Source organism: Equus przewalskii, chromosome 13 (assembly GCF_037783145.1).
Source record: "Equus przewalskii isolate Varuska chromosome 13, EquPr2, whole genome shotgun sequence".
NCBI lineage: Eukaryota > Metazoa > Chordata > Mammalia > Perissodactyla > Equidae > Equus > Equus przewalskii.
Window position 1 is genome coordinate 85,918,083 of NC_091843.1, and position 22,924 is coordinate 85,941,006.

A 22,924-nucleotide genomic window follows, 5' to 3' on the forward strand; every position below is an offset into this window, starting at 1 on the left:
TCAGGTTATAGTTTTGGCTTCTCTTTTTATAACTGAAGAGTTTACTGATTAACTCTTACTGTGAAACTTTGGTATGGCTGTATATTGGGAGAATAAAATGAAATAAAGGGCTTTTGTTAGAATTGGTATCTGGTTTGCTCACTTGACAAGAACATATCCGTATTTTTGTTATTTGAAAGGCTCATCTCACAGTGAAAAACCTAACCTTAAAATTTTCAAAACTATTTAGGAATTTAGCAGGTGCAATGCTCTCAACTTTAGTCTTTCAAAATAATTTTCGCACATGAAAAATCTCCCTTTGTTTCATCTCCTCTGTTTCCCCAGGTAGCAGCTCTTTCTGAAGAGTATCTTGCTTGCTCATTATTAATCTAAATGAGAGATTAATTGCTAAAAGTCACAGTTAAGATTTGCTTGGTCAGAGCAACTCATTTGCCTACCTCACCAGGCCCTTCACTGTGAATCTTAATTCATATAAAAGCCTGAGAATAATTTGCTCTGTTATGGACACTTATCCTGGTCAGAGCAACTCATTTGCCTACCTCACCAGGCCCTTCACTGTGAATCTTAATTCATATAAAAGCCTGAGAATAATTTGCTCTGTTATGGACACTTATCCTGGTCAGAGCAACTCATTTGCCTACCTCACCAGGCCCTTCACTGTGAATCTTAATTCATATAAAAGCCTGAGAATAATTTGCTCTGTTATGGACACTTATCCTGGTCAGAGGAATTCGGTGAATGATCCATGACTCGACACTCTTTAGTCAGAGATTTGACTCTAAATAGTCACTTCAAAAATTCTATCTTTTCAGGCATTTTCTAAAGAGAACTCTAGAAATTGCCAATAATTTGGGGGACAATTTGAAAAATCCCAGATTTAGGCTGGCCGAGGCAGTTATCCATACAGAAGGTTATCTCCCATTGTGCTCATCATTATGCCCTTATCTGTGCCAAGTCAAAGCAGGCAGGATTCCAAGGCTAGATGGTAAGCCTTTTTTTTTTTTTTTTAATTTTATTGAGGTCACATTGGTTTATAACATTGAGTAAGTTTCAGGTGTACATTATTATATGTCAGTTGCTGTATAGACTGCATTGTGTTCACTACCAAAAGTCTAGTTTCCATCCATCACCATACTCGTGTGCCCCTTTACCCCTTTTGCCTTCCCTCCAGCCCCTCCCCCTCTGGTAACCATCAATATCTTCTCTGTATCTATGTGTGTGATTGTTTATCTTCCAAAGATGAGTGAAGTCATACAGTAATTGTCTTTCTGTATGACTTATTTTGCTTAGCATAATACCCTCAAGGTCCATCCATGTTGTGGCAAATGGCACTATTTCACCTTTTTTTGGGCTGAGTTGTATTCCATTGTATATATGTACCACATCTTCTGTATCCATTCATCTGTTGATGGGCACTTGTATTGCTCCAAATCTAGGCTATTGTGAATATTGCTGCAGTAAACATAGGGGTGCATATATGTTTTAAAATTAGTGTTTTCATGTTCTTTGGATAAATAGCCAGAAATGGAATAGCTAGATCATATGGTGTTTCTATTTTTAATGTTTTGAGAAATCTCCATACTGTTTCTTTTTACAGAGGCTGCACCAATTTACATTCCCATCAGCAGTGTCTGAGGGTTCCCTTTTCTCCACATCCTCTCCAATACTTATGTCTTGTCTTTTGATAATAGCCATACTGAGGTGTGTGAGGTGCTATCTCATTGGAGTTTTGATTTGCATTTCCGTAGTAATTAGTGACGTTAAACATATTTTCATGTGCCTGTTGGCAATCTGTATATCTTCTTAGGAAAAAAATGTCTTTTCATATCCTCTGCCCATCTTTTGGTAGAGTTGTTTGGGTTTTCTTTGGTGACTTTATGAGTTCTTTGTTGTAGAGTTGTATGAGTTCTAGTATATTTTAGATGTTAACCCCTTGGTGGATATATGATTAGCAAATATCTTCTCCCAGTTGGTGGGTTGTCTTGTCATTTTGTTGATGGTTTCCTTTGCCATGCAAAAGCTTTTAGTTTGATGTAGTCCCATTTGTTTATTTTTTCTTTGGTTTCCCTTGCCTGAACAGACATGATATTCAAAAAGATACTGCTAAGACCGATGTCAAAGAGAGTAGTTTTAATGGTTTCAGGATTTACATTCAAGTCTTTAATCCATTTTGTGTTAATTTTTATGTATGGTGTAAGATAGTGGTCCAGTTTCATTCTTTTGCATGTGGCTGTCCAGTTTTCCCAATACCATTTATTGAAGAGACTTTTCTTTCTCCATTGTATGTTCTTGGCTCCTTTGTCAAAAATTAGCTGTCCAGAGTTGTGTGGGTTTATTTCTGGGCTTTCAGTTTTTTCCCACTGATCTGTATGTCCCTTTTTCTGCCAGTACCATGCTGTTTCGATTACTGTAGCTTTGTAGTATATTTTGAAATAGAGAGAATGATACCCCCAGCTTTGTTCTTTTTCCTCAAGATTGCTTTGGCTAATTGCGATCTTTTATTCTTCCATATAAATTTTAGGAATCTTTGTTCTATTTCTGTGAAAAATGTCATTGGGATTTTGATAAGGATTGTGTTGAATATGTTGATTGCTTTAAGTAATATGGACATTTTAACTATATTAATTCTTCCAATCCTCAAGCACAGATTATCTCTCCATTTCTTTGTCTTCTTCAATTTCTTTCAATTGTGTCTTACACTTTTCAGTGTGCAGGTCTTTCACCTCTTTGGTTAAATTTATTCCTAGATATTTTATTCTTTTTGTTGTGATTGTAAAAGGGATTGTGTTCTTGATTGTTCTTTCTGCTAGTTCATTGTTAGTGTGTAGAAATGCAGCTGATTTTTGTATGTTGATTTTGTACCCTGCAACTTTACTGCATTTGTTAATTATTTCTAATAGTTTTTTGGTGGATTCATTAGGGTTTTCTATATAGAGAATCATGTCATCGACAAATAGTGACAGTTTTACTTCTTCCTTTACAGTTTGGATACTTTTTATTTCTTTTTCTTGCCTAATTGCTCTGGCCAAGACCTCCAGTACTATGTTGAATAGGAGTGGTGAGGGTGGGCACCCTTGTCTTGTTCCTGTTCTCAGAGGGATGGCTTTCAGTTTTTCACTGTTGAGTATGATGTTGGCTATGGGTTTGTCGTATATGGCCATTGATTATGTTGAGGCACTTTCCTTCTATACCCACTTTATTGAGAGCTTTTATCATAAGTGGATATTGAATTTTATCAAATACTTTCTCTGCATCTGTTGAGATAATCATTTGATTTTTATTCTTCATTTTGTTAATGTGGTATATCTCATTGATTGCTGGATGTTGAACCATCCCTGTATCCCTGGAATAAATCCCACTTCATCATGGTGTATGATCCTTTTATTATATTATATTCGATTTGCTAATATTTTGTTGAGGATTTTTGCATGTATGTTCTTCAGCAATATTGGCCTGCAATTTTCCATTTTTGTGTTTTTCTTGTCTGATTTTGGTATCAGGGTAATGGCCTCATAAAATGAGTTAGAAAATGTCCCTCCTCTTCAGATTTTTCAGAAGAGTTTGCAAAAGAGAGGTATTATGTCTTTGAATGTTTGGTAGAATTCACCAGAGAAGCTGTCTGGCCTAGACTTTTGTTTTTTGAGAGGCTTTTGATTACTGTTTTAATCTCTTTAATTGTGATTGGTCTATTCAGATTCTCTGTTTCTTCTTGATTCAGTTTTGGGAGATTGTATGATCCTAAGAATTTATCCATCTGGTCTAGTGTTTCATTTAAGGCCAGTGTTTCCTGTTGACTTTCCGTCTGGATGATCTATCTGTTGATGTGACATGTTAAAGTCTCCTACTATTATTGTATTGCTGTCAGTTTCTCCCTGTGGGTCTGTTAATAGTTCCTTTATATACTTTGGTGCTCCTATGTTAGGTGCATATATTTTAATAATTTTTATGTCTTCTAGGTAGAATGTACCTTTTATCATTAGATAATGTCCATCTTTTTCTCTTGTTATCTTTTTTGGCTTGAAGTCTATTTTGTCTGATATAAGTATGGCTACACCCACTTTCTTTTGCTTGCATTTGCTTGGAGTATCATCTTCCATCCCTTCTCTCTGAACCTATGTTTTTCTTTAGAGCTGAGATGCATCTCCTGGAGGCAGCATATTGCTGAGTCTTGTTTTTTAATCCATCCAGCCACTCTGTGTCTTTTGATTGGTGAAATCAATCCATTTATATTTAGAATGATTATTGATCGATGAAGGCTTAATGCTGGCATTTTATCTTTTGTTTTCTGGTTGTTCTATATTTCCACTGTTTCTTTTTCCTTGTGTTTCTGTCTGCCATTTTAGTTTGGTAGTTTTCTGTGATGTTTTTCTCTGTTTCCTCTCTATTTATGATTTGTGACTTTGCTTTGATTTTTTGTTTTGTATGTACCATGAGATCTGTATGAAAGATCTCATAGATGAGAAAATTCTTTTCTGCTGATTACTTCTTATCTCCATTAGCCCATGCAGGTTCCTTTTCCTCCTCTGCTTCAATGTTTTTGTTGTCACAATTTATCCTTTTTTGTGTTGTGAATTTGTTACTAAATTGAAGTGGTTATAATTATTTTTGATGCTTTCTTTCCTTTTAGCTTTTATGTTATAATTAAGTGTTCACTAACCTATTCTGATATATAATTTCAGTTTTCTGATTCTGTCTATTTATTACCTTGCTGAGAGCTTTGTAAACTTTTGTGTTTTTGTTTCAGGTACAAGGGTACTTTTCAACATTTCTTGTAAGACAAGTCTAGTGGCAGTGAATTCCTTCAGCTTTTATTTGTCTGGGAAAGCTTTTATTTTTCCTTCATATCTGAAGAATAACTTTGCTGGATAGAGTATTCTTGGCTGATAGTTCTTGGCTTTCAATATTTTGAACATATCCTTCTACTCTCTCCTAGGCTGTAGAGTTTCTGATGAGAAATCCGTTGATAGCCTGATGGGTGTTCTTTTGTAAGTTATGTTCTTATCTCTGGACACCCTTAATATTTTTTCTTTGTCATTGACTTTTTTTTTTTTTTTAAAGATTGGCACCTGAGCTAACAACTGCTGCCAATCTTCTTCCTTTTTTTTCTTCTGCTTTTTCTCCCCCAAATCCCTCCAGTACATAGTTGCATATTTTAGTTGTGGGTCTTTCTAGCTGTGGCATGTGGGACAACACCTCAGCATGGCCTGATGAGTGGTGCCATGTCCACGCCCAGGATCTGAACCAGTGAAACCCTGGGCTGCCAAAGCGGAGTGTGCAAACTTAACCACTTGGCCACGGGTCTGGCCCCCTTTGTCATTCACTAACAGTTTTAATATAATGTGCCTTGGAGAAGGTTTTTTTGTGTTTAGATAATTAGGAATTCTATTAGCTTCATGTACTTGTATATCCAGTTCCTTCTCCAGGTTTGATAAGTTCTCAGCTATTATTTCTTTGAGTAAGCTTTCTGCTCCTTTCTCTCTCTCTTCTCCTTCTGGGATATCCATTATCTTTGTGTTGCTTTTCCTAATTGAATCAGATATTTCTCATAGAAATTCTTCATTTTTAAAAAATCTCAGTTCTCCCTCCTCTTCCATCTGAATCATTTCTAGATTTCTATGTTCAAGCTCACTAATTCTCTCTTCTGTGTGGTCTGCTCCATTTTCAATGCTTTCTGCTTTATTTTTCATCTCATTAATTGTGATCTTCATCTCCAGAATTTGTTTGTTTTTGTTTTTTGTTTTTTTTTAGAATTTCAATCTCTTTGGTGAAGTACTCCTCCTGTTTATTAATTTTATTCCTGACCTCATTGAACTGTCTTTCTGAACTTTCTTGTAACTCGTTGAGTTTCTTCATGATGGCTATGTTGAATTCTCTGTCAGTTAGATCACAATCTTCTGTGACTTCAGGTTTTGTTTCTGGAGAGTTGTCATTTTCTTTCTGTTCCACCATGTTATTATAGTTTTTCATGGTGCTTGATGAGTTGATCTTCTGCTGGTGCCTTAGTAGTAGTAAACACCTTTCATATTTAGGTAAGGCTTTGGTTACTTTGATTGTGAGCTGCTTCTGATCGTGTTTGAGAGCCTGCATATTCCACCTCCCACTGCCTCTGCTAGAGGCGTCGTCAGTGGTCTCCTTGTGCTGTGTGTGCCTCCAAGGCTGCTGATGCCTTGCTGCTTACAATTGTGGCAGTCGTGGGTGTTGCCACTGGGGTCACCAGGCTGCAAGCACTTCTGCTGCTTCTAGTGTTGCCTGGGTCTTGCGTTCTCCCACTGGCTCTTTGCGGGCTCTTGATGAGCTTGAGTGCCGCTTCCTTGTGCACCACCTGTGCTGTTTTTCTGAGCTATCTTGGGGTGCTGGTACCACCACCGCCAGGGGCCCTGTGTTCACAGGAGTGACTGCCACTGCTATGGACCCAGGGTCTTGTATATAGCCCCCACTGCTGGTAGAGCTGGTGTCAGGGATGCTGCCATTGGGGGCTGGGTCCTGGGTTCTGCTGTGGCTCCTGAAGCCACCTGCCTGCTTAGGGAGGAGGAGAGGCTCAGCCGTAAGCACTGGAGCTTCTCTTGTAGCCTCTGGTCTCTGGCTCTGGTGCACTTTTTGAAACCTCAGGTCAAGGCATCACTGCCCCTGCTGGGGATATCCAAATTTTGGATATAGCTCTTGCTACTAGAAAGACCAGGGTTGGAGTTTCAGCTGCCTATGGGGTGGTCGGGGGAGGCTAGGTTGCTGGCACCACTGTGTTTCCCCAAAGCCTCAGGTTATGGGCACCACTCACCACTGCTGCGGCTTGGGTAGGGGCTAAGCCCGAGTGCTGTTACTGCTCCTGCAGCCTCTGGCCACTGGTGTATGCCAGTATGCTTTTTGAAACCTCAGGTCAAGGTGCTAACTGCCACTGCCAGGGGTATTTGCATTTGGATCACTGCTGCTAAGCCAGTAGAAGGAGGATGCTTCCCCAGTTCCACTGCCTCCTGGAGGTTTAGTCCACCCACCTTCAGATGTATAAGTGTGTGAATCTCTCAGGCATTCTGGTATGCTGTGTAGGAAGTCCTTTGTTGGTCCATGGATGGTCCTATTGGTTGTAACTTAGAGGGGAAAGACGAAGAGGACAACTCACTCCACCATGATGCTGACATCATTTCTATAGTAAACCTTGATGTTCATTATTCATTTAATCATTGAACTGGTAGGCAGAGCCTGTGTGTGGACATATGCTTTCTTAATAAAGCTCCACATGCTAAAAGGAAGGTTTGCCCTTGGCTCTTCAATCTTGGGAAGTTTTTATCTCTAGGAATCATGGAAGTCTCAAATAAAATCCTGTTCACGTTAATTGAGAAAACAAGACTATATCCATAATGGAATGATGTAGTATAACAAAATAGCACACTGTGCCAAAAGGGGCTGGAAGTGAGTGTGATGGGCTGGGGAGTGAGGTCCCCACGAGGAGAGGGACCTCAGCATTTCCTGTGACTTGTTACTTGAAAAACTAGGGATAACTGGACTTGGATTATCTAACAAGTCTGTTACTGAAATTACTGTATGTTAAAATTTTGTGAAATAAATGAAACTCATGTTTGGAGACTTTGCACAAATGTAATAGTGCTTCACCATGAAAACAAGGTACTTTTTTTTTTTTTTACTTTGGAATGTTATTTGAAATACAACATGGAAGACAACAATTCGTGAAGTTATTGATCTAATCAGTGGATAGAAATTCATGATTATCCCTCGTTCTCATTTGAGAATACTTTGAAATTGAGAAAGCAGGATTCTGGAACTCTTCTGGAATGCTGTCTCTCCCAGATGGCAACATTAGACAAATCTGGTTTGAGCAAGTGAATTAAGTTGTGCTATGAAAAGAATCTCACTGTAAGGTTGTCTTGACCCAGAAGTTCCCAAATTATCTCTGTTATGATATTCTAAGTCTTGATAGATTTCACAAAAGAAATACCTAAGAGTTTTGCTTATTAAGTACAAACCACCTAATAAGTATTTATGTTCTAACAACTTTGTTGCCATTTGAAAAAGTAATACATACAAATTGGAAAAAATGTTTTTTTCTTTATAAAATTTTTAAATTGATTTCATTTTTGAATAACCACCATTATTGACAAGTGGGATGTGTCCACCTGTTGGGCATTCAGTTAGATTGGACGCTCCCACCCTCATTTCCTGTTCCACATTGATTGGCACATATACTTGGCTTTTTATCATAGCAGTTGCAAAAAACCCATTTTCACAAAGATATGATGTCTTCAAAAGAGAATGTAATGCAGTCTGTGAATTAACTTGAACTAGTAGTTTGTACGGTATTCAGCAATTCACTGTGTTTTCTTTGAAAAATTGGAATACCTCTCTATCCTCCTGTGGGTTCACTGTGGCTCTCCAGGACACCTTGGCACATAGTGTGGGAACTCTGGTCTTACCCTGTATTTGTTCTCTATAACTAAGTCAGAGTTGTCTTACAGGGCCTGTATATGTAACTGCATTATCCGAAAGTTGACTTCCATTGTTATTTAGTTTGTTGTCAAATTTTGGTGAGCAACATAAACATTTCTAGACTCTGCCTCCTGGAAATTCTGATTCATTACATTTGGGATGAGTGGGTGGAATCCAGGCATCTGTATTTTTAATGAGCTTGCCTGGTGATACTAATGCATATGAAATTTGAGAGCCACTGAATTCTGTCACATCCCTGAGCTCAGGGACCATGTTACTCTTCACTTAAACCTCTTCTTATTCTTATAGCATAATGTACACTTGACAAATGTTCATTGAATGCATTGAACTTACTTACTGTTTCTTATTTCACTTCTCTCTTCTTCCCAACTTTTCTTTTGTTCTTTCCCTTAAAAGGGAAGAAAAAGAAGGAAGGACGGCATCTTAGAGAGTTTGGTGACTTTCCAAGCCTGTTGTTCACAGTCTTCCCTGTTCCACCCTGCCAGTGTCTTACTCTCAAATCTTTTCATCCTGTTGAAGCAGTCTGCTCATCTCATGAGACACTTGGTACATTTGTCTCCACCTTTCCTTGCTCTGTCCCGTACTAAGAGACGTAAGTTTCCTAACTGTGAAAACTCGGGGTTTGGGAGAAAATTGAAAAAAATGTATGTGTGCTAGGCTGGAAGAGGCTTAGATTATTATTGGATGCAGTGCTCCCATTTTAGAAGTGAGGAAACCCAGGGGAGAAATGCAATGTACCTGAGGTCACACAGGAGGCGAGAAGCCAAGGTTACAAAGTTCACCTCCTGGCTCCATGCCCGGGGCTGTTTCCATGCCACCCCAGGCCCACCTGGTTTTGGGGTGGGAGAGGGGGCAGGGGCTGGGGGGAACTGGATAGCCCGTGAGTTTTCCGAGTCCCACAGGTGATTCTGACGTGGAAGAGCTGGGGACTTGGCTTGGCGGTTTGCTTTGCTCACGGAATTATCATGTTTGGTATGGTAAATATTACTTTGTGATTTATTTAGTCAGTGCTTACAAATTGAATTTCCTTTTAAATGTTTGAAGTTTGGTTTCATATGAATTTACAGACTGTGGAACATGGACAACTTAGAGTCACATAATTTTTGTGTTTACTGGGAAGAAGGAAAAACTTGAGAGCAAAAGAAACAGTCAACATTATCATAAAAGGAGGAATGGGTCTTCTCTGGATGTTTGTTTATAAATTATATTCTACTGGTGTCTAGTGTGGCTTCCTGGGCTTGGGCGGCGTTTGCCTGCTCAGAGCCTCTTTCTCCATCCGGGTTCCCAGCTGCCTTCTGACTGGTTGGGCTCTGGGGGCCCTGACTTTTGGACAGCCGGGACAAGGCTGTCGTAGACAGTTTCAGACAGCAGCATGACACATGCACCCCAAGCAGACTGGAGTGATTAGATGAGAATCAGGATTGCCCGGGGAAGATCAGTCAGTTTTACTGTGCTTCTCATTTTCACATTTCTGGCATATTTTACAAGAGGTAAGACTAACGTATGTTGAAGGAAAACTGGGCACTGTGAGACTCATGAAAAATACTCTTGGAACTTTTCAATCCCAGGGCTACCTCATTCAGATGTTCAGTTATTCACTCATGCCTGCTTGCTTCATTCATTTATTCGACAGAGTTAAAGTCCCTCTGAGAGGTCCTCCTCTGAGCACCTTCATATCTCCTGTGAGATGATGCTGAGCGGGGTGATCTTAAACAGGCTGTGTGTTTGGGAAGTCCTGCCTTTTGAATGGAACCTTTCTCATCCTATCTTTCTTGAGAAGTAATCTTGTAGTTGTGCATCTTTTCAGTTCAATTTCAAATAATATTTGTCTGGCCTTAATTGTAGATGTTATAATGATATCATGAAAGAGGAAAAGAAATGTAGAATTTGGATGTCATATCAGGTTGCTTATAATTTATTCTAACTTGTAATCCCTTTCTTCAGTTCAGTCCAGAAGAGCTGGAGAATTGAGTGCTGCTTGTTTTTTCCCCCTAAGTGATGAAAGAATCTTTCAGCGTTTTATCTACTATAATGAAGAACAAATTTTACTTAAATCCACAAATAAGAGTGATGTTACTTAACATCATTATTGTTCATTTAAACCCCCCTTTCTCTCAGACTACCGTTTGCCAGAAGCGCTTCTAAGGAAAAAATACCCTAAGTTTGAGTTTCTTTGCTGGCTTTTCCTGTCTGGAATTCCCTCTAAAGAGGGGCAGTTTCAGAGAGAAGGAATGCCGTGGATCTCCTGATGCCGTCCTGAACAGCCAGGACTGCTCATCATGTCTCTTGTTATGCCTCTCCTTACTGGGACGTCATCTACCATGATAGAAAGGACATGCGTATTTCGGGCAGCAGAAATCTGTCCTCTTGCTGTAGTAAGGTTGCCTTTAAGCACTGACGTGGCTTAAACTGCATTTGACCTGGTGCTTCGGATTCAAGCCAATAGGTGACTCATGATTTCAGATGTTTGGTTTGCGTTGTTACAGTTGAAGCAATCTGTAAGGAAAATAGAAAATCCCGTTGTAAAAATATAGTCTGTCTCCAGGAAGGAGAATCCCCGTGTCCTGACTGGAGGTGGCGTGTCTGCAGACGGCTCATCTTACTTGTTTTACCTTAGATCCTGGTTTGAAGCAGTCCTGGAAAATGTCCCTCGGCACACGTGTAGATGGCATTGCCGATTATGTTTACATTCTTGAATGTGAGCTCAGAACCTGCTTCGTATGATGTTTGCTATCTGGTCACTGAGAGAGAGTTGTCGACCCTGAGGATAGGCCAGCCAGGTGCTGGTCACCAGGCTCTGTTCTGAGAGAGAGGAAAGAACACAGAGCTCGACCCCATTGCGCAGGTTAACCTCATCAGACGGTTTCTCTCTGAAGTTTGAGATGTGACATGCATTTTATATTCTTTGTTTGGTAGTTGGAGGCTGTCCATTTTCTATGAATGTTTGGCTTTCTAGACTCAAACAAAGACTATTGTAAAATGTCATTTTTAAAAATTATCTTTAACTTTTGCACTATGATTTTAAGTAAAACATCCTGCTAACTTGTCAATTTGTGTCTTTTCTTTTTCCTGTGTCTTGGTTCTTAACCATCCCGGGGGAACACTTAGGAGGAATGATGGAATGCCTCTCCAGTGTGCTACAGGAACTCTTCAGCATTTGTGGGGCTGTGGCTTTGAACTGACTGTTGCATGTCAGTTTAGACTTACATGTTATTACCTTATTATAGAATTTTGATTAATTTGTTAGATGGTGACCCTGTGTCAGATGATTGTTTTGAGAGCTTTCAGCTGGGTGACTAAAAGCTTCTATCTAGCGAGTGTACGCCAGGAGCTTTATTTAATCTTCACAAATACACTAGCCAGCATATATTACAATGCAGTGGATAGCCAGTGCTCAGGTTAATTAACATGCCCAAAGCCGCACAGCTAGTAAGGAGGAACTGTGAGAGCTGACATCTTACCCGTGGCGGCCTGACTCGGAGGATGTCTCTACACCAGGCTTCACTCCCTCTGTCACTCAAGGCAAGGAGGGCAGAGCTGCCACGCTACATGATGGGAACATCTTCAGCCTCTCTCCTTGTCTAGTGATAGGGAAGTAGCCACCCTTTCAGAGAAGCAGGATGGCACAATGATTAAGAGCGAGGACGACTGCCTGGCTCCCACATGGACGAGCTCTGAAACCTTGGGCAAGTTCCTTAACTTCTTTAGCTTGCTTTCTCTATCAGTGGATGAGACAGTACCTGTGGTTGGGAGGCTTAAGTAAGTTACTATCTGTACAGTGTTAGAAGAGTGGCTCATGATAAGCATTATGCCGGTGTTTGCTGTTTTTGTATTGTAGGGAAGGAAGACATTTCCTCTTCCCAAATGTGGGTTCGTCTGGCCGGAGAATGAATTAAATTCACATGAGACAGAATAGCAAGAGAAAATTAAACAAAGCTTTATGAGGAACCATGGCCCAGGGCCTTTCTTCCGGAAGGAAGAAAGAGCACCGAAGAAATGGGGTGCACAGAGTGGTTCTATACCCCCAAACAGGATATTTCACATTTGATTGAAATGTCCCTCCCACAATAGTCACAAGATTGCCCTGTTGGCACAGCGCTTGATGGACACAGCAGGTAGTGGTCTGCTATGTCAGTGGGCATAGCAATCAGTTCCTAGCCTAAGGAAAGATGCTTAATCCTTAAAGAAATGCCAACGTTGGGAGGGGGAGGGAAGTCAGTTACAGGAGGTTACCAGACAAGCACAATAAAATGCAGATTTAAGTCCTTGCCTTTGGCATTGATTAAGAGTTTCTAGAGAGAAGGTCATCTCCTTTCTTCTTCCTGGTACAGAGAGGGAGGCACCTTTTACAGATAGAGATTTACCTTACAAATGAAAATGTGTGCTAACAAAGGGCAAGTTCCATTCCTCAGAGCCTCCTTCCCTGTCCCAGTTTATCAAAAGCAATCAGCCTCAAATACTCCTGATGCCAAAGATACATATCTTGGGGTGGCCAATTTCAGGTCCCCAAAGTATATTATCTTGAAGACTGAGAGGAATGAGCTACCCTCCCCATCCCCTCTCTTTCTTGCCTCGTCAAGCAAGGTGCCCTGAGTCAGCTTGTGGGAATGCTTCAGATAGGGAGGCCTGGGGAAGGCCCTGACTTCCCCGATTGTGAGCGAGGCCCTCTCAGACACTGGCCCAGTTGCTGCCCTCTAGGCTGTAGACGCAGCTCCTAGGTTCTTCTACACATACTTGGTGTATCCAGTCTTTGGCCCACTTGGCCACTCTCCCCAAAAATGTGTGTGTCCTTAGCCCACACCACATGTGCTAGAAATAACATCATTGCCCATTCAAACATCGATTTAGCATCCCAGCCTGTTGTCCACATGTTTTAGGTGGCGTGGCCCCAATGGTGTATCATAAATTATGACCTCATAGAGGCAAGGACCAGGTCTGTGAGGACCTTGTAGAACAGTTTTTTTAAAAAAGCTTTTTATCATGAAAATGATATTGTTTGGGGAGCATGAGCGTGAAGGGAGAGGTACCTGAGGGAGGCAGCGGGTGCCGTTAAGGTCTCAGACCCCATCTTTCTCAACCATGAAACCACTAAGGGGAAAGACATCCCCAGGGATGTCAGGGCCTGGAGCCCTTGGTTTTAGCTCCTCCCCTTCCTTAATTCAGGGAACCTGGAGGTCTTATTACCCATCCCACTGCAGGGCAGTGAAACGCTTCTCTTCTGGTTGCTGTGAGGAGGGAAGTGAGTCAGGCATTCCTGATGTGGAAACCGTGCTCCCTGTGAGGAGCGATGGCCCAGCTCGTGTGGCCCGCATGCGAATGTCAGAACCTGGTGGTGACCCAGCCCTGCTGTGGACAACACCTCCCAACCAGAAAGCTTCCGCGATGGAAATTATGCACAAGTTGCCAAAGCCAGGTGTGGAAACTGGCTGTTGGGTTTTGTCTTGTTTTTAATTGTCGTCAAGTACACAGAACATAAAATTTACCATCTTAATATTTTTAAGTGTCCAGTTAGTGGCATTAAGTACATTCATGTTTTTGTGCAACCATCATCACCATCCGTCTCCAGAACTCTTTCATCTTGCAAAGCTGAAATTCTCTACCCATTAAACACTAACTCCCCACAGCCCCCTCTCCTCAGCCCCTGGCACCAGCCCTTCTGCCTTCTGTCGCTATGGATTTGACTCCTCTAGGAAGTTCGTATAAGAGGAATCATACAGTGTTTGTCTTTTTGTGTCTGGCATATCTCACTTAGCATAATGCCCTCAAGGTTCATCCATATTGTAGCCTGTGTCAGAATTTCCTTCCTTTTTAAGGCTGAACAATTTCCATTGTATGCGTGTACCGCATTTTGTATGTGCATTTATCTGTTGCTTCCACATTTTGGCTGTTGTGAATAATGCTGCTATGAATGTGGGTATACTGCTCGTTGGTTTTTTGTTCTGATAGGACATTAGGGACCCAGGAGTAGATTCTGTTCTGACTGGTTGTGTAAAGGAACCTCTGTTTGTACAGCTTTGAATCTTTTTTGAAATTCAGAAAGAACAACCACCCGATCACCAGGAGTAATTCAGCCGAGTGTGTGTTTATATATACCTGGATTTCTCACTAAGTTGCAGAGTTCTTACATCCACCTGAGGGCAGAAGTTAATGTAGGTGAAATTAAAAGTGAAGAAAGCAAAAGCTGTTCCAAAGGGGCCAGTTTGGTACATAGTTGTGAAACTTTGGTAGAGAGAAAGGGAAAGAACCCCACCACCCCTACAGAGCGGAGAATTGATACAATTTTCCCTGAGAAATAGACACTGCAGAGCAGACAGTCAGGATAGCTGTTACTTTGTAGACCCCCCAAGAGTGTCCTTTAGAGATAGGAATTCCCTCAGCAGAATTTGCTGCGGACTTGCAAAGCCTTCCTCTGGGTCTGAGGCGTTCATCCTCCCGCTCCTTCAGGGGAGGTGCGCTCTGTCCTTCCTGAGCCATGGGGACAGAGTGCCTTGCCGTCTCTGGGTACTCTGGTCTCCTCCAGAGTTCCCTGGCTGGAATTCTACTGCCACCCGGGGAACTTCCCTTTGACTTCTAACTGTAGGTCTGTATTGCTTGTTAAAAAGAATATAGTACTATTTGCTAATGCAGTAATATGTGTTCTGGACCACTGTGAAAAGACCACCCAATGGAGGTGATTTGAAGGGAACTGTTTCTTTTTAGAAACTTTCCAGATGTAGCGTACAGCACACTCTTCACAGCTCTCCTGTGCTGGCTCTCAGTCGTGGATTCAGTTGGGAAGCAGTCTCCCGGTCCCATTAGCCGGACGTTCATGCCAGTTGTGTGTGCTCAGATAGAACCATAAGAAAATTTGATGAATGTACGTGTTGCCTTTTATTTTTTTCTATCCATGTGCCCAGTTTTTGCCTTTGTTGCCTCAACCCACAAGTGTCCTTTTTGTTCCTGTCAGTCCTCACAACACAAGGTTTCCACTGGCTTCTCCTCCCCTCCCTTACCTTGCACAGTTCTTGGTTTTTACGGTGATAATTATTCCAAAAGAATGTCTTGTTTGATAGTTGTCACAAAGGAAGAGCTCCATAAAGGGAGAAGGGTAGAGAGGGTGATGTTAAGGATTATAGGGCAAAAAGGACTGCAGGCTTTTTTTTTTGCTCTGGCCTCAGGGTGTACTTTGAATTTTACATTGTCATCCTGTGTTTCTATCCCAACTGTTCCGCCTTGCTTTTCCCAGATGATTTCATTGAAAAGCAATGGCAAATTATGACTTGTCTTTTCTGCTAGAGCCTTCATAGATAGTTTACTCCCAAATGTAAACATTTTAGTAAGCCTTTTGTTTAGTGACTCATTAATTTGATGAGGAAAATGTCCTAATAAAGATAAAGAAACTGTAAACTGTTTCAAAATCTGCAGAGGGAAAAATGTTGGGGCTCCGTAGGTCAGCTGCTTCCCCTGTTCTTTGCGTTTCATTTGTTGCTTGGTCATGGGAACAGACAAACTGGTCATCTAGGGATTGCGTCCTCGTCTTAATCCTCTTCTGTAAACTTACACATACATGCGAAGTCATGGGTGTTCCACTTCTGTAGAGGGTCTTTCAGTACGGACAGGGACTACGTATGAGGTGATACTGTGAAAAATCGGAAATGAGGTTTCCCTCTTTCACCATAAACTAGGGTGTTAAATGTGTCACTAGGTTAGCGCCAAGAAATACTTGATTAATTTTTACTAGTCAACAGAAATGTCACAAACCCCGGGTCTGAAGGATCAAAGATCCCCAAATAGAGTCAAGGCTTGAGAGAATAGGAAAACTCCTTAGTTATAAGCTGGGTTACATAAGACATAACCTGCGTTATCCATTTGTATGAGATTCTTCTAGGCGTTTTATGACCCACGTTCTATATAATTCCGGTAAGACTAAATGTTCCAGCATGGATGTAACTGTTTCTAGATTTTGTATGAGTGTTTAATGAAGTATTAACTTATTCCATATAAAATACTCTTTGTAACAAAAGTATATTGATCTTTATTAAATCCTAGAGTAAACATCATACATGTCCAGAAATTTTTCACTTAATTTCAAGAGGCAATTGTATGCCTCAGCAATTCTCAACCTTTCCAGGAGGCAAACCCAGTTGAAAACTGGAAAAAAAAAATTGAATAGCAGTCTCCAGACTTTCTTTGATAGAAACTTGACTTGAGATATTCATTAGTTATAAAAATGTATAAAGTGAGAAGGAAAAAATGAATTCAGTATAGTTAGTAAAAATGAAAAGTCAACAGAGGAGGTAAATTGACTTTGAGGCTCTAGTACCTTATAAAAGATCTTGGATTTTATTTTACTTATGTAATCAGTTAATGCCTTTATCTAAGTTTGCATCTGCTCTCTTGCCAGATACTTACCAAAAGGAAATACAATGATCCAAAAATAAACTTTCATTACAACACACCTTTAAAACTATTGCCCAGTTGTTTTTTACTCACTGGGTCTTCCTGGTCTCTCCCCCCTACCCCCCCCCCCCAAGTGAGCTATACTGAAGTGCTGGCTGTAGTCCAGCCATGTGTGTGAAAGTGTGTGCATTTGTGTAATGATACAAGAGCATTTCATAGCAGACATGGCATGTCAAGTTCCACAGTGATATAAAAATGTTTTAGTTAGATGTCTTTCTAATTACACAGATTTATGAACTGCTCTTGGTGAGGTGTAGTCTTGCATACTACACGGGTCGTATTATGCAGTGACACCCTGTAGGGGCCAGGTTTAATTCTGGGTCCCTTTAACCTCTCATAATTGTCAAATAAACCAGTCTTTGGTGCAGCAGGGACTCTGCAGATGGCCAGCATCCATGCATTCATTCAGCTAGCAGTGTTGTGCCTGCACTGGGCTCCGAATCAGGTGGGGCCTTGGGCATATGAGGTGAACCACCCTGCGGTCTGTTGGAGGAGACAGGCACGAATCAGCAGGTATGCTGCTAGGCGACAGCGCTGCCCTCAAGTCCACACAGGTTGGGGTGTGCGGCAGAAGTCTCTGCTCACCTGCGTACCGTACACTCACAGGGGTGCAGGTTAAGGACCAGGGGAGGGCAGTCAAGAGTAGGTGCCCTTCGAGCCGGATCTTAATTGCTTAAGTCCAGATCTAAAGCTGTTTTTACAGTAGACTTTGAACCACACTGCGTATGTAAATTAGGTGACTCTAATTTTTTAAGGAAACTTTATTATTCTCCCACTTCATATCTAAATGGAAACGGTACCATAGAAAGCAGAGTCTGGGTCATTCAGGCCTGACTTTGAATCTTGCCTGCCACCTAATAGCCACGTGACTTTTCTGAACTTCACATAAAAGGGGCATAATAACATATGCAGTGCATGTTGGTTGGCAGCGTTAGGTGAGATGGGATCTGTAACAATGGTCATTAGTCCCTCCTCTTTCCTTAGCACACGAAAGTTGAATGCCTTGGAAAAGGTAATTTATTTTGAAAGGTACCTGATGAATCAAGAAAGAAAGCAAGGTTAATTACAGGATAATGACAGTGACTACTATTAGGCACCATTTATTGTTCCTGGCACTGTTCTAATGGATTCTTTATGTTTACTCATTTAATCCTCACAAGAACTCTGACTCAGGTGCTATGATTTCATCCCCACTTTACAGATGAGAAAGCGGACCTAGAGCCTCAGATAACTTGTGTTAACCCTGCCGTTCTGGCTCCAGAGCTCTTCACTACAAGGAGGGAGCTTTTGCAGCAGATCACAAGGATGACGGCAATAATAGTACCTAGATTTTTACAGCGCCTCATCCTTTGAGGTCACTTCTATGTACCTTGTTACATTTGTTCCTCATAAGAAAGAAATAGGAGATGGCTAGAAATTGGATTAGAAAACTGAGGTTTCCAGAGGGGAGGGGTCTTGCCCAGGGTTACTGAATCAATATATGGTCTAATTGGTGCAAGGACTTTTTCCACTTGATTCTTGTGGATATTTATAGAATAAAAGATAGAACAGTTCAAAAATCCTTTTAAAAATGGTTGCTGTTAAACTTTTAAAATATAGCACAGACACAGGGAGGCTAATTGTGTTGCTTAAGCCGTCGCGTCGAGCCACTGGCCAACTATATACAATTAGAAAGGGAAGATCCAGCCCAGAGCCACACAGCCTCTGAGCGACCAAGTGGAAGAGTTGGAGAAGTACTGATGCATCTCCTTTGTGGTCCACTTGGAGCCGGGGTGCGTCCTCATGCCTTCTGGGATTCTGAAGCCACCAGAGAGGAACGTGAACTGGCACGGGGACCCTCACTTGCTGTTGCCCCTCTTTCCGAAGGTGCCAGGGAGGCCACAACAGCAGGGAGGTGATAAGGCTTCACCCAGGCCTGTGTGGTGGGGGTGAGACGCAGGGCCTAGGCCGCTGTCTTCCAATGCTAATCAGCTCTCTCTGCAAATTGAAGGCTCAGCGCAATTTTAAAGAAAGCAAGAGAGACAAGAAACCAAATAAGGTTGGACCGAAAGCCTCTTGGAATTATGTGGTGTTTTGCCCTGTAGCTGGGGATCCAGTTACAGATGCCTGTGATTACGGCCTTTGCAAACAGTTGTCAGAGAAGTTCATAAGATTTCTAAAGGCTGCAGAAGAGCAGATGTGGAATTAAATTTCAAGCACAGTTACTCATAATGGCTTACATGTGGACACAGAGTCTTTAGGATTCAGGCCTGTGTCCCTGTGTCCAGGAGGTGTGGGACGCAGAGATCGGAGGTGTCAGCAGTTTCTGGTGGTCTTTTCCTGTTGTATCATTTATTCTTGGCCCGCAGGCCCTTAAAAGCAGTGGAATTCTTCCATAATAGTTAGCTTGCACTGTCTAACATTGTCATCATTTGTCCTATTTAGTAAAAAGGCTCTAATCGGCTTCTTGCCAACAAACATCTACCATGCCAATGGATAGATTGTGGAAAATGTGAGTCTCTGTGACCAACTTCAACTGGCTGTGTAACAGACATTTTAATATTGTTAGCAAAGTTCACAGTATTCAGGCCCTTGTTTAATGTCTGTTTTTCACAATTTATATGGCAAGGACTTTAATGACTATAAGAAATACTTTTATTACTAATAATGAAAGACAAGATTGAAAAGATATAAGTAATGACGATAATTTAATAGTTGTTCTTTTTGAAGCAACAGCTACTAGGTTTCTCCCCACCTCCGGTAAAGAAATAAACTTACTGAGTGTAAAACTCCAGTAAGGATTCATTAGGCAACAAAAACAATTAAAAAGAATATTCTGAGTTTTAGGATATAGAAAAAGAATATTCTAGTTCTTGTTATAGAGAAATGCCCTTTTCTAGAGCTTTGCAAATAATAATTGCTAGGAAACACAGCTTACACTATACGAATAAGCAGAGGATCCTAAGTTGAGTAGTGGGAGAGAATTTAAGGATTGACTTTTTTTCCTATAAAATCTGGAAGTTTTTGCTGTAGTTTTACTTAACGTGTATACGTCTTCTGTGGGAGAGAAGAGCAGGACTAGGCGGAAGCCACACGGGATCACTGTTGGGCACTTTGGCGTGCTGAGTGGCAGTCCTTTGCACAGACTGTTGCCTGGCTGTCTTGCAGTTTTGTGCTGACTGAAACAAAGGGCAGAAGATGAGGAGCGATTGGCCTACCAGCTGTGTGATGGCTCCGTGGGCTGAGCTTCAGTTACTGCATTTGTGAAATGAGGACGCTACTGTCCATACAGCACTTCTGGAAAGCCAGATGGGATAGCATTCCTCTGCGTATGAGACAGCATGAAAATCACATGGGATAACATGAAATAACCACAGTCAGTGTTTGGGTACTGCTGTATCATAAAGTCATGTCACTTGATCCTCACAGCTGCCCGGTGAGGTACCATGAGGATGATGTCTTGTTAGAGTTGAGAAGAAAGCTCTTAGAGGCTCGAGTAATTTGCCCAAGAGAAGGAAGATTAAAACGGACAGTTATCAACCACCCGTGGGTCATTACATCCCCGAACTGCAAATGGTGAAGCTGGCGCTCAACCCCAAGAACTTGAACTTGAGAGTTGGTGCTCTTCCTCTTGAGAGTTGGTGCTCTTCCTCCTCCTCATGTCCTTTAGAGAGGTAAATGCGCTGTATAAAAGTGGCCTTGTCATTCCTGCCACTTTAAGCTGGGAGGTTCCGTGGTCTTGCAGACCACTGGGAGGTAGTATGAGAAGAGTCTGTGCTACTTGTTAGCTGTGGGACCCCAACCCGCAATGTCCCCACCTGTAGGATGGAGTTCATAGCCTGTCTCATGTAATTGTTGTGAGATGACTCACATGGAGATAACTGCTCTAAGTGCTTAGCACAGTGCCTGGCACCTAGGAAGGGCTCAGTCAACGCATGATGATGAGGAGGAGGAGGATAGTTGTTGTTACTGCTAAGATTCTCAGGGCTCTTGAGGTTTCAGTTGCGGAAGGTTCTGTCTCCTGGACCCATGCGTGGCTGGGCTGTTTCTGGGCTGAACACCCACTCTTGACCCTCCTGTGCTACACATCCCCACAGTAGCTTCCCTGGAGGCTGATTTCCGTGGATAACAGGTTTTGAACCTCTCTCATCATCTGTTTCCTATTCGTCCCACGTATCCCAGTTCAGATTTTCAAGATTCTTCCACGTCATCAAGCAGTGGAGACACGTGGGCCTATAGTTCACGCTGACCCCCATGCCTTCCTAAGGCCAGTGGTCCTCAGAGTCCCTGTCCAGAGCTAATCTTTTATTTAATCCTCTAAAGGTTTATGGAACATTTTTATCCCAAGCAGAACCAAATGCTTTATGGCCCTCTGCATCACTTCCCTGGGAGTTGGGAAGTATCATCTCGTCTCACTTCCTAGAAACAGGTAGAGACAGGCCCACAAGAGGACCCAGAAGCTGGGGTCACACTGCTTCCGTCACTTTCATGGTCAGTGAGAGGTACTTGCCAGCAAACGCTGTTGCTCTTCTCCTTGCCTTTCTTGAGAAGTTTTTCCTCCTGGTTGTCTTTTCTTACTCATGTGCTTATGGGAACCCGAAAGACTATAGGTGGCTCCTGTTCTAACATTTTCAGTTTTGGTCTAAATTTTATGAAAATCCTACACTGGTCAGCTCCTTCTCTCTGCAAGTGAAATCTTCTTGAGCTTAGATTGCCATTTCCAATTACAGTGTCCTTCCACTCTACGCTTGTCGAGAGCTGAGAATCATTTAGGCCAGATATTTTCACTTAAACTAAGACTAAAGAGCCTTCATTTAGTATCTAGAAGGAAAATCATTTTTAAAATTATCACTGCTTCAAAAAAACACAAAACTAAGCTGTTAATATTGAACTTAGTCAATGAAACCTGAAATGGAATGGGAACAGAATAACTTCCCTTGTTTTTAATTCTACGGCTCCTGTTTATGCAGAGTGGCCCAGGGATAAAGAAGTAGCCAGTCTTGAGTTGTGCTGGATGAGGAATAACAGAAGGTTGAAGACTTTTATTTAGTTATTTATTGGCTTACTTGTTTCTCATTACTGCTGATCGCATGAATTCCTCTACCATCACTGTCCTCGAACGTCTTGCTTCTGGTTCCCGTAGGTGAGGAGGCTCCAGTAACTTGCTTGGCCCTTTCCTTCACCTGGAGATCCCTGTTACGGTCCGTGATGAGGTATGCCAAGCTGGAATATAACTGAAAAGTATTCTCAGTAAATGAGATTCCAAAGGGCAGCTTTTCAAGACTCCTGCAAATCAGTCAAGTCCAGTCCGTCAACAACTGTGAAATGCAGACTCGCGGTGGGCATGTTGATGGACACATCTCTATAGTATTTGGCTCAGTCCTGAAGTCTAAGGAGATTCCAGCCACGGCTCCAATTGGATGCACTGGTTTGGCCCACAGTGCAGGGAAGCAGCCGGACTGTAACAAGTAACAAAGTCACTGTATTTGGCACTTCATGGGCCATGGGAGGGCCTTTCTGCTTGATGGCAGTTTTTATCTCTTTTGCAGAGTCAGATTCAAAAAGGTAGAGGAAATAAACTACACTTTTGTACTGTGTTTGAGTTAATTTTCATTGTTCTATCTGATGTACTTGCTCAGATGAGTCTGCTTGAAACACAGCTGTGTGTGAATAGGCCCTCTCCCGTCTCCTGGACTGTAGGTTCTGGGCAGCAGAGAGCCAGACTTGGAGTCTCTGAGCCCCCACAGCGCTCGCCTACGTTGTTGATGGATCATGTGGTAGTTGCCTTGTTATGGGACAGGCAGTAGGAGCAAGCATGCTACTGGGAACCGAGAGTTTGAGATGGAGTGGAATGGCATCAGAAGCCTTATACCTAAATGATTCCTGGAAGACATTTCTCAGAAAAAATTGGCAGTAAGGTGAAACCAGTCATCTCACCCTTTGATCTCTTGGTAAAATACCTGTCCCCAGGCAGGAAGAAGCCCCCGAGATACATACGACCAGGCTGTGTGTGTATCCATAACAGCCCAAGCCATGCCCAGACAGGGGT

The 22,924-nt window shown here is 41.9% G+C and overlaps 1 protein-coding gene across 9 annotated transcripts in view; it reads left to right on the forward strand.

Annotated features, from left to right (window-relative positions):
- LHFPL2 (LHFPL tetraspan subfamily member 2) overlaps nt 1-22,924 on the forward strand; it is a 157,981-nt gene that overhangs the window by 40,216 nt on the left and 94,841 nt on the right. The window contains exon 3 of one of the 9 annotated variants that reach the window (XM_070571561.1): nt 22,019-22,088. The exons of the other annotated variants lie outside the window; for them this stretch is intronic. The gene's annotated coding sequence lies outside the window, so the exon portion shown is untranslated. The remainder of the gene's footprint in view (nt 1-22,018; nt 22,089-22,924) is intronic. 9 annotated transcript variants of the gene reach the window in all.